The 10,713-nt window shown below is 46.1% G+C and overlaps 1 long non-coding RNA gene across 8 annotated transcripts; it reads left to right on the forward strand.

Annotated features, from left to right (window-relative positions):
* Positions 1 to 336: 336 nt before the first annotated feature.
* LOC119364533 lies at positions 337 to 4,580 on the forward strand. 8 transcript variants are annotated; one of them, XR_005174975.1, is made up of 6 exons: positions 337 to 1,153; positions 1,241 to 2,009; positions 2,264 to 2,425; positions 2,505 to 2,610; positions 2,692 to 2,787; positions 2,959 to 4,580. It is a non-coding gene; the product is annotated as an uncharacterized LOC119364533 (long non-coding RNA). The 8 variants fall into 8 exon arrangements; XR_005174971.1 differs by having other exon boundaries at positions 1,241 to 1,367; positions 1,827 to 2,009; positions 2,692 to 4,574; XR_005174972.1 differs by having other exon boundaries at positions 1,241 to 1,367; positions 1,832 to 2,009; positions 2,692 to 4,574.
* The last annotated feature ends 6,133 nt before the right edge of the window (positions 4,581 to 10,713 follow it).

The raw sequence follows: 10,713 nt of genomic DNA on the forward strand, positions 1-10,713 counted from the left end.
TGGGTCGGTTTGGCAGTTCTAGATCGAAAGAAGCGGTGGTTTTGAGTCTAATTTTTGTTGGAGTGCACTCCAAAACATTTTTGGAGAACATCGTTTTGGAGAATCCATTGGAGCTGCTATTATCTACTACTCCTATAAAAGAAAGAGAGGGGCAGATCCAAACAATCAGATCCATCCGTCTATAAGATCTAATGGCTCCTAATCCTTTGATGTTTAACGCTGCAAGCCACGGGTTAATCCACTAATCCATCGATCGCTGACCCACCCCGCCGTTCGCAAAAAGAAACCGTTGCGCACGACGCACGCACGACTTCCGCCCGCTCGCCCCGCAAAAAAAAGAAGGGACTTCCGCCCGTTCCTCCTCATCCACGCCCGCACGCCAGCCGTTCACCACAGCACGGGCGGGCCGCCCATCCTCCCGCCGCCTCCCGCCGTTCGCCGCCCGCATCATCCTCCGCCCCCGGTCCAATCATCCTCCGCTCAGCTTGGCCTCCCCCCATCCTCCCGTCGTTCGCTAGCCGCCCTCCCGCCGTTCGCCGCCTACCGCGCCATACGCCGTTCGCTAGAGATGCGGGCGGGCGGTTGGGCTGGCGAGCGGTGGCAGGTTCGTCGCGCGACGGGTCGCCTGGGATGCCAGCCGATGGATGCGGGTCAAGCCGACTCGGGCGGCGGCGCATCTTCGGGAGAGGAGAGGGGAAGAGAAGGAGAGTCCTGGCGGCGGCTGAGGAAGTGCTCGCCGGCGAGCGGGCTCCGACGGCCGCCTGGCGCGCGGGGTTGGATGGGGACGCTTCCCGGCGGCCGCGGCCGTCCTCGCGACACCACCTACCCGAAAGCATCGCCGCTCCCGGCCGCCAGCCGACGCGACGTCGCCTGCCCCTCCTACCCACGCGACGATGTCGCTCCCCGCCTCCTCCCCGCGCGACACCACCTTCCCCAAGAGTGCCCACCCCATCGTCCTCCTCAGTGCCTCCCTCTCGCCCGCCCGCAACGCCTGACACACGCACGGCCCACACTGGAGCACGCCGCCCCTCGCTGCCCGGTTTTCTTCTTTTCCGTCGCACCGTGCGAAATCTGCCCCGTGCTCGGTCTGGATCTACATAAGCGGTTGAGAGAGAGAGCACAAGGAAGACGCACACTGTGGATTGTGGAAGAGGTACGTAGGACAACACCCCTCTGTGTTCTTACTTTTGTGTCTACTTTCTCTCACACACATATGTGTATCTATACTGATTCCCTGCAGGAAGAGGAAATGTTGTTGGATCTAAGCACCTGTGGGAGGAGCATAAGCATAAGGAGGCATCCATGAGACAAGATTTTTTTAATTCGTATTTCTATGTCTGCCTGATGACATTAGTTAACTGGTAATAGTAAGTCAGTACCATACATCACTGATGAAATAGTTGTTTTTTCCCATTTAGCAAAGAAATTATGATCTGTTCCTCTACCAATAATTGTAAATTAGTCATGACACCCAGTCTAGCATCTGTCATGTTGTTTGATTTGTCTCTCTCTATATATATATGTTCTCATGAGTGGTCATCCTTTTACATGACGATTTCCAAAATACGAATACACTGAAAGTTAATTTGATTTTTCATAAATGTGTCCAATTTTGGATGTATAAATTAATTTTTAATTTGGCATCCCATTCCATGCCAAGAATCAAATGACAAGCTGAATTTGTTCCTCTGTAATGGGGTTCAGTAGCTTCTCTCTCCTGAATTATTCTTGTTGTAGTTTCATGGTTATGCAATTATCAATCTTCTCTTACTCATTTCACGTGTCCATAGTTAGCCAGGCAACTGAAGGTGGGTCATGTATTTTAGCACAGGTTCGATGTGGCGGTTGTCAACTTATTCCAACTGTGAAGAATGGTAGTTGTTGCCGGATGAATTTCTAGTCTCGCATCTCCTTATTTCCGGTCTTGCACCATGGACGCCTTGAATGGCGTTGATGCGTGCTTCTTCGGAGGAGGGCCATGTGATGGCCAGACCGGCAGACATAGCCAGGTAAGACCAAATAAGTGCTAGATACTGTCATGAGATAAATTTTGATGGATAGGATTTTAATAAGTTAGCGGTGTAGGTCGAGATGATGAAGAGATTGGTATGCACAATGTGTAGACAGAATATGATACATTTACATTGACAGGCGTAGGCTCGGCTGGAGAGCTTTAGTCTTTTTATTGATTAAGCTTAACACTTCTGCTCATTAATTATTACTTTGTATTCATCAAAATTATTTATTTTGTACTATACTGTAGCATTTCGACGGACACAAACAGAGACGGCCATGGTGCTAGCTGATAGCACTTGCTAACTTAAAAAGTTTGCATACCTTTTATCGAATTATATGAGAGTTTCTTGCCAACTATTGAGCCTACCAGTTTTAGATCTATGTCACTAAGGCCACTACTCAACTTCAGGTTGGTACTTTGCGGTAGAGTATACCTCCATAATTCTCCATCGAAGATACTAATGTTTATTGATGATGATTTGTTTCAGGATATGCGGTACAAGGGATTCGAGGCAGATTGAGGAAGGAGCCGGAGCAGGTGGTGGATTAAGGAAGGAGCTGGAGTAGAGACGGATTAGAGCTGCTTAAGTGCAGGTTTTTAGACTAGCCTGCTTAAGTACATGTTCTTAGATTGCATATGGAAGGGAACTTACGTGCATGTTTTTTTGATTGTAGGATGGAAGGGAACTTAAGTGCATGTTTTCGGATTGTATATGAACTAAGTTCCCGCTGAAAAATGGTGACCGCGTTTAGAGCTGGCATTGGTGCTTGGTCAGACATTGTGTCTTTGTAACTACACTAAGTTCCCTGGTTTCTGCTTAAAAATGTTTACAAGATGACATTTCTAAATATGACCTAGAAGCCCTCAAACCAGATCAAGCTCGGTACATTGGAATCAAAAGAATGACAAGGTTCTAACTGTGTTCACATGATTTTGAACAGGCCCATGGAGATAAGCCCTAATGTGCACCCAAGGTTCAGGGAGGTGATCCAGGTTTCCAAGAAGGTTACAAGGTTAGTTGCTTATGCAATTCAGTTCAAATGTAGCTTGTTGCTGGAAGGAGTAGAGTTTGATTAGATCGGATCAGGATTATTTTGTATTTTGGTAGTGGTTAACTATGGGATATGCACCTGCCATTTTTCTATGCATATTTTTCTGTCCATGTATGTTGCATCCTTTTGACTTATGTATGATGTGTTCAACGATGTCATTGGTGACTCATGTGAAGTTGCTTTGTTTGATTCAAGTGTAATTGGACCGTGGCAGCCATGGAGGATATATGCATGAAGCCATGAGTAGTGAGCAGCTTACCTATTTATTATTGTTGGCCTTTTCAGTTGGATTTAGTATAGCTGCCTCTCAGATGATGAACAGAGACTAACATTATATCTTTATTCTTGCATCTTACACCCTTAGCTTGAGAAAAACAAACCTTATCATTTTCATTTGTAGAATTAATATCATTATTTAAGGGATCAGTTGGCACTGATGCCTAAAATGTGTTGTTTTTTCGCATGCTTAATTGTACACAGCTAGGTAGACATGTGTAAGTATTTAGGTTGATGCACAAGTCAATTTACAGTAGGATTATGAGGGCAATCAACTGAGCTCCAACAACCATCAAACTGAATACTTATGTTTGTTGAGTTTATGTTAATAATCATACTTGAGACCTTAGCAAAGCAATCTGTAGAACTTGTAGTGAAAGCAAGGCTTATCATTCAGGTTACTTGTAATGACCTGTGACAGAAAAGCAATCTATAGAAATTCTGTTTGCGTGATCCCTATGCCTTCTCTATATGGTGTTCCATCTAGGTTAACTGTTGTGATGGAACCTTTCAAGGATGGTTTAGTCTGGTCGATCTTATCAATGTAAGAGGGAAAGTATGCATTCCAGATCAATGTAGATGTCAAGCTGGAATAAAAACATTCAATAGCTTCTCAGTATGGACATTGTTCTAATGATTACATTACTTCCCCATGGTTTTAGCTTGTCACAGATGGAGAATCATCATCCAGCTACATCTCCCTTAGAATCAGGGAAACGTTCTCCATTTAAAGACCAAACATGCATAATCTATTTAGAGTTTCAGTTTGTTTTTTGTCTGACATCTCTGTTGCCTCTGTTATATTACTACATTGCTATTAAAACAAGGAAGAATGGCCTGATGTTGCCTTTGAATCTGATTGTCGGGTACTGGTGGAGATGTGGAACTCAAAAAAACATAATAGATAGAGATTATCGGCTTCCTGGCAGAAATTGAGTTGAGCCAAGCTTTTTGTTCTTTTACTCTGTCTTTTCTTCTTAGAGAGGTTAATTTTTAGCACACCTATGTACAAACCTGCCCTGCAGGTTAGGGACAGGAGGCTATGTCGTAATTGTAATGCTAGCCCTTCAGAATAAAGCTAGCTCCTTTGATTGTCAAAAGTGGCCCCTTAAAGTTGTCCACTTCAGAATATTGGTTCAATGCCATTAATTTTTTTATGTGAGATATTTGTTTTGTATTTTAGTAGTCGTTCAAGTGTGAGTTATGTTTATTTGTAACACGTAATTGACTATCAGAATTTCATGATACCTTGTCAAGGCCATTTGCTGGTTTATATAAGCATTTGGTTAGCAACCTCATATTATATAGTATCTGTTGATTTAGCTATCTCTATCTTTTTCCCAGGTTTTAGTTATCCATTGCTTACATAATGATTTTTAGACCAATTGTAAAGTTGCATCTCCACATACTGAACACAATGCAAGGTTGCTTTTCAATCATAACTAGATTTCCTTTTCTTTTACAGCCTATCAGACCACAAGATTTATCATTTCTGGAAAAACTACTTGAGTGGCATGACAACATTGTGTATTAATCAAATTTATATATTTGTGGTCAACATTTAACGTGCGTTGCACGTGCAAGTTTACTAGTATGATCAAATCAAACACGCTGGCACACATTTACACGTCACCGGTGACTAGTCTGCCCATCTTTCTTCCCCCGTACTACACTGGTTTTTTCTTGTGGCCTGGCCGTGCACTTGGCAGTGCTGTCCGTAGGTGCATGAATTCATATCCGAACATCTTTTGGCGACGATGCGGAATCGTAGACAAAAAGCACAGACTGACTGAAATGTCAAAAAAGGCCTGTCAAACTCGGCTTGCATGGCCCTAGGCTGATCACTGGTGTTGAAAGATCTTGAAAGATCCTTGGTTTTACCTTGCCGTGCCCGTGAGCGGCCGAATTTCGTGTTTTGACCCTTTTTGGAAAGAATTTTAGGATCTAACCCCTGTTTGAAATTTTTTCGAGATTTGACCCTTTTTCCTACCGCCAGGGCCTCTGGCGGTAGGGTTAGATAGCCTACCGCCACGGCCCATGGCGGTAGGAAACTTATCCACGTCAGCGCACGGAGACGGCGCCGTCCCCCTCCGTCGCACCCTACCGCCAGGGGCCCTGTCGGTAGGCTGTCTAACCATACCGCCAGGGGCCCTGGCGGTAGGGTCCGGGCAGTTATTTGCCCCGAAACCCCCGCGCCCATGCCCATCTCCCCACCCCTCCCCTCCCCCCCGTCGACAGTTCATCCTTTTCTCCTCCAAGTCGCCCCTCTCTCCCTCTCTCATCTCCTCCACTCCCCCCTTTGGATCTTCACCGATTCTTCACCGTTTTGGCGGATCGAGATGGCCCCGAGGAGAGAACCGTAAGCTCCTCCGATCCTCCAATTAGTTTTTGCAAACTTGCTACCGATTCGACGCATTATTTGCTTGAAATCCCTCATGTTTTTTAACTTAGATTGATTTTTTTCACCTAAGATTGATTGTAGTTGTAGTTCTTAGTTCTTTAGTAAGTAGTGGTATTGGATATGTACTCTAATCAATAGTTCATATGTTAGTGTGAAGATGAACCCTAGTTCATAATTTTTTTTGTTAAAAAAATTATGATGTAATGTTGATAAAGGGATGAACCCTAGTTTGATGATGCATGTGATATGATGATATGATCTAGTGTGAAGATGAACCCTAGTTTGATGATGCATGTTGATATGATGATATGAAGATGTTGTTTGGAAAATTTTGTTTAAAAATATGAAGCTATGATGTATGTTGGAGGTTTTCTTTGATATGATGCATGTTGATATGATTTGATCCATCATGTGTAGTAGATGTTGTTGGAGGAATATGCTTAAAATTTTATTTTGATATGATTTGAGTTCATTGTTTGTTTATGTATGCTTATGCTTATGGTGCTTTTGTTTATGAAACTCTATTAAGGCGGCCACCTCTTGCGGACAACATCGGCCGACGGTACTCGATGCTGGACTGGGCATTCGACAAGGGTCATCGTGCCCGTTTCATAGAGAACGGAGAGGTAAGTGATATGAAAGAAATTTTGATCAAAGTTCTCGGATTGATGAAAATGATTTCCTAACTTTTTGGCGTTCACTTTTTGACAGACGCTCCAGCCACTGCGCATGAGGGGTCACGGGGTTCATGGGCATATGGACTACGACGAGCGCTACGCGCCGTTCTTCAAGAAAGCCCGTCTGTTGGGTTTCGTGCTGCAGTTCAAGCGTCAGCCGCCGACGCTTGCCCACGCGGCTCTCACAGCTCTGATTGACCGTTGGAGACTGGAGACCCATTCTTTCCATCTGCCATGCGGGGAGATGACGGTGACCCTAGAGGACTGGGGGATGATTACTGCAATGCCAATCGAGGGTCATGCACTCACCGGTCGAGTGGAGAGGGCCAACTGGCAGGAGAGGGTCACCATCCTCATCGGCGACTGCCCCGGTGCCAAGAGTAACCGTACATCCGGTGTGCCGTTGATCTGGCTCTCGGAGCACCGGAAGACATGCCCCCAAGGCGCAGATGAGGCGACTGTGGAGTTGTACGCGAGGGCCTATCTGTGGTATATTCTCTCGGAGGTCGTGTTTCCAGACAGCTCCGGGAACTCTGCCAACTGGGCGTAACTGTTCTTCCTAGCGGACTAGGATGCAGGGTACAGTTGGAGGACGGCATCTCTCGCCTACCTATACCGTTCGGTAAGAGAGTGTCTAATTGCGTACCTACCTACGAAAGTGTGTCCATGACATTTTCTTATATCTGATCCTCATTTGATGTTTTGCAGCTTGACGACGCAACGCAGAGGACGGGAGACAAGTCCAATATGGGTGGCTTTGTCTGGGCCTTCTCCATTTGGATGTGGGAGCGGCTGCCGGTGGGGCGTCCGGAGAAGTTGCGAAGACGCCCATGGAAAGACTATGGCGAAGAAGGCGACGAGACTCGAAACCCCACCGTAGCTTACGAGTGGGACGTTGTCAAACTCTACACGGTCCTAAACAAGACTTCGTACAAGACCTGCACCAACGAGTTGGACGCTTCGTACAAGACCTCCAGCAACTCAAATGTCTCAAGCATCTCAGCTGCCGAAGAAGAGGAATCCGGAGAAGAAGGATTTGCTGAGTCCGGACCCTTTCCAGAGACCGGTTCCTCGACGGCCCAAGAAGAAGACCGAAGAGACTCGTTCAAAGAGTAACGAGGACCGTACCTCCAAGAGGGGAAGGAGCAACTGATTATGCTCTTCGATAGTTGGCTCTTTTAGTTTGGTTGAATTTCGTCTGGTTGAACTTTTCTAGTGGTTATGAAACTACGTGAAACTATGTGTTTGCTATTTGTGGATCTACGTGTTTGCTATTTGTGAAACTATGTGGAACTCCGTTTACTAATTAGTTGAAGTTCGTTTGAAATGTTCTATGCACTTCAAATTTGTTAATGTGTATGTGATGCCCAAGTTTAATTGTTTGAGATCTGTGATATTGTTGTCATATTTGTGAAACTTGCTATAATATTACTGTCATATTGAATTTGAAAAGAAGCAAGCAAATGAACTTAAATTCATAAAACACAGGACCCTACCGCCAAGGACTCTGGCGGTAGGGTCAGACAACCTACCGCCAGGGCCCTTCCATTCTTCGTTACAGTAACATTGCACTGAAAACACAGGACCCTACCGCCATGGGCTCTGGCGGTAGGGTCGCACAGCCTACCGCCAGGGCCCTTCAATTCTTCGTTACAGAAACATTACACTGAAAAAACAGGACCCTACCGCCATGGGCTCTGGCGGTAGGGTCGCACAGCCTACCGCCAGGGCCCTTCAGTTCTTCGTTACAGAAACATTACACTGAAAAAATAGGACCCTACCGCCATGGGCTGGCGGTAGGGTCGCACAGCCTACCGCCAGGGCTCCTGGCGGTAGGTACTTAACCACGTTCAGCGTAGTCAAACGGCCGCCGTCCCCCTCCGTCGCACCCCTACCACCATGGGCCGTGACGGTAGGCTATCTAACCCTACCGTCAAAGGCCCTGGCAGTAGCAAAAGGGTCAAATCTTGAAATTTTTAGCAACAGGGGTCAGGTCCTGAAATTCTTTCCAAAAAGGGTCAAAATACGAAATTCGGCCCCCGTGAGCGTGAGACGCTCCAAACATGCATGAGCGGCCAGGTTCTCGACGGACCGGTCGAATCGAATTAGGTCAAGCAAGCCAGTGTGTCCTACGTGTAGGATTGATTGGGTGGAGATGCTCCGTGTACTAATTTTCGGGCTATGTGGCAGGCATCGGACCGATGTTCCCTGATGCGAAAACAATCGATCATGGCCCCGTCACCTGTTAAATTCGGGGTGTCCTCCTTCATTTTACCATGCATGTGGCCTCTCTGATGAGCGTACTACTGTACGTGCTATGCCCATCTGAAAGGCACTCATCTCACCATGAGCGTGGATTCCATGCACCTCTCAAGGACAAACCACGACAAACAAAGCGGTAATTCTGCCTGCCCTGCGCGCCGGTGCATGCAGTCTTTTTTCCTATCCTTTCCTGCGGCAAAGATTCCATGTCTGGGTCAGGTAAAGCAATTCCTACGTACTCCTACGCATACTCCCGTTGCGCGCATGCAGGTGCAGGCTTGGACAAAAGGCGCGGCTTTGTCCTCTTGCAGCGCTAAAGCTGGATTTTGTAAGGTTGGAAAGGCGAAAGCCGTGCTCTATTTTCTTGTTTTTCCGGTCCCGGCACTGTTTTTCTGTTGGGAAAAGGAGCCAGTACTGCCGTGATTCGCGTAAAGAAGAAGAGATACGGGTGTGCAGATGCACCGCGGTACGAGCTCACGGTAGCGTATGAGCATATCCATGTCGTCTGTCCCTTCTTGCTGTTGCGGATAAAAGGATGCTGTCCGCATCGAGATACTGCCGACCCACCAATATAGTACTCCCATTTAATAGTTTTGGCAGTTTAAATTTAAACTGCCGAAACGTCTTACATTTATTTACTACTAGAGGCGAGTGAACTTATCAAAGTATTGATAGTAATAAGAGGGACCAAACAATTATACCTCATAAGAGCTTATTTCGATATCAACCTGACTCCTTGATCTATCCCAACAATATGTTTTTGGTTCCACGGTAGAATTCTTTTTTGCGCTAGCGTAACGTTTCACGTGCCCCAACAAAGTCATCGTGCTAACGGCCGCATAGGACCGGTGCATCAGAGCAACAACCATTGTTGATGAAGAGAGTTGTAGATTGAAAGGAGCAAACCTTTACACATGAACGAAGACTAGATTCAACCAAATTCACCAAAGACCAACATCGACCGAATCCCACGAGATTCGACGGAAGCACACCTCCACACGTCATTTGTCCGTGCTAAATGGACCAACACGAAGGGGATCGAACGTGGAAGGTATTATTACTACCGAAGGACATCTCCCCCCACATAGCCTCAACTTAACAAGAATGAAAGCATATTTTATCCCGCAAGCAAGGCCCAGGGGTCCTCCACACCTCCCCGACCCAAAGGCCATCAGAGGCATGGTGGGCCGACGGCACCGCTGACGAGAGGATGAGGAAATCGCCTGGAAGACTTTTTAAAGGGAGGGGGTGGGGGTTGTTCTTTATATATCTCATAGCGAAGCATCAATGTAATACAAACATGATGAGCATACACCCGGTCTCTGTACAACTAAAGTGCACACAACCAACATACAAAGGATTAAGCCCGCAAAGGGCAAAATCATGCAAGATCAAGATCAAAATGTGGTGAGAGATATCTTTGATTTATCGATCCAATCTACAGGCGCCTCCTAACTACTCGAGTCGGCTTAGTTCAAGTCTGAAAATATTAGATTCTGCATCTCTTAATTAAGAGAAGACAAATTTTTTTTCACTTCTCTACCTTAGTATTGTCCTACGTGGCACTTTTAAAATAACACAATTGCGCACGACCTAATACATCACTGCACTTTAGTCCTATCCTTTCAAAAAGAGACGTGACTAGCAAAATGTGGAATTTGTAACCATTTCAATAACGTGCCAACCTGATACACGGCCAATCAGTTGATTCAGGACGATGGTTTTACCTAACAGACTAGTAGTAGCTTCAACATTAGCCCGTGAACCGAATGACCGGCGACCAAATAAAGTCTAGTACAATCAGAGACAGCATCTATCTGAATCCAATATCAGAAGTCGCTTCTAATCTAATTCACAACCTGCGGAGGACACAAGAAGTGGTCAGGCATCCGGGCCGGGCAATCTGTCAACAGGGCTCGGTGTCGGTAGTGCCGACAAATCAGCAAACAGATCATTGCCTTTTGTCGCGGCATCGTCGTGCCTGTGTACTGTGGCAGTGGCATCAGTGAAGGTCTTTTTCAACAGCAC

The sequence above is a fragment of the Triticum dicoccoides genome, chromosome 2B (assembly GCF_002162155.2).
Source record: "Triticum dicoccoides isolate Atlit2015 ecotype Zavitan chromosome 2B, WEW_v2.0, whole genome shotgun sequence".
Lineage (NCBI taxonomy): Eukaryota > Viridiplantae > Streptophyta > Magnoliopsida > Poales > Poaceae > Triticum > Triticum dicoccoides.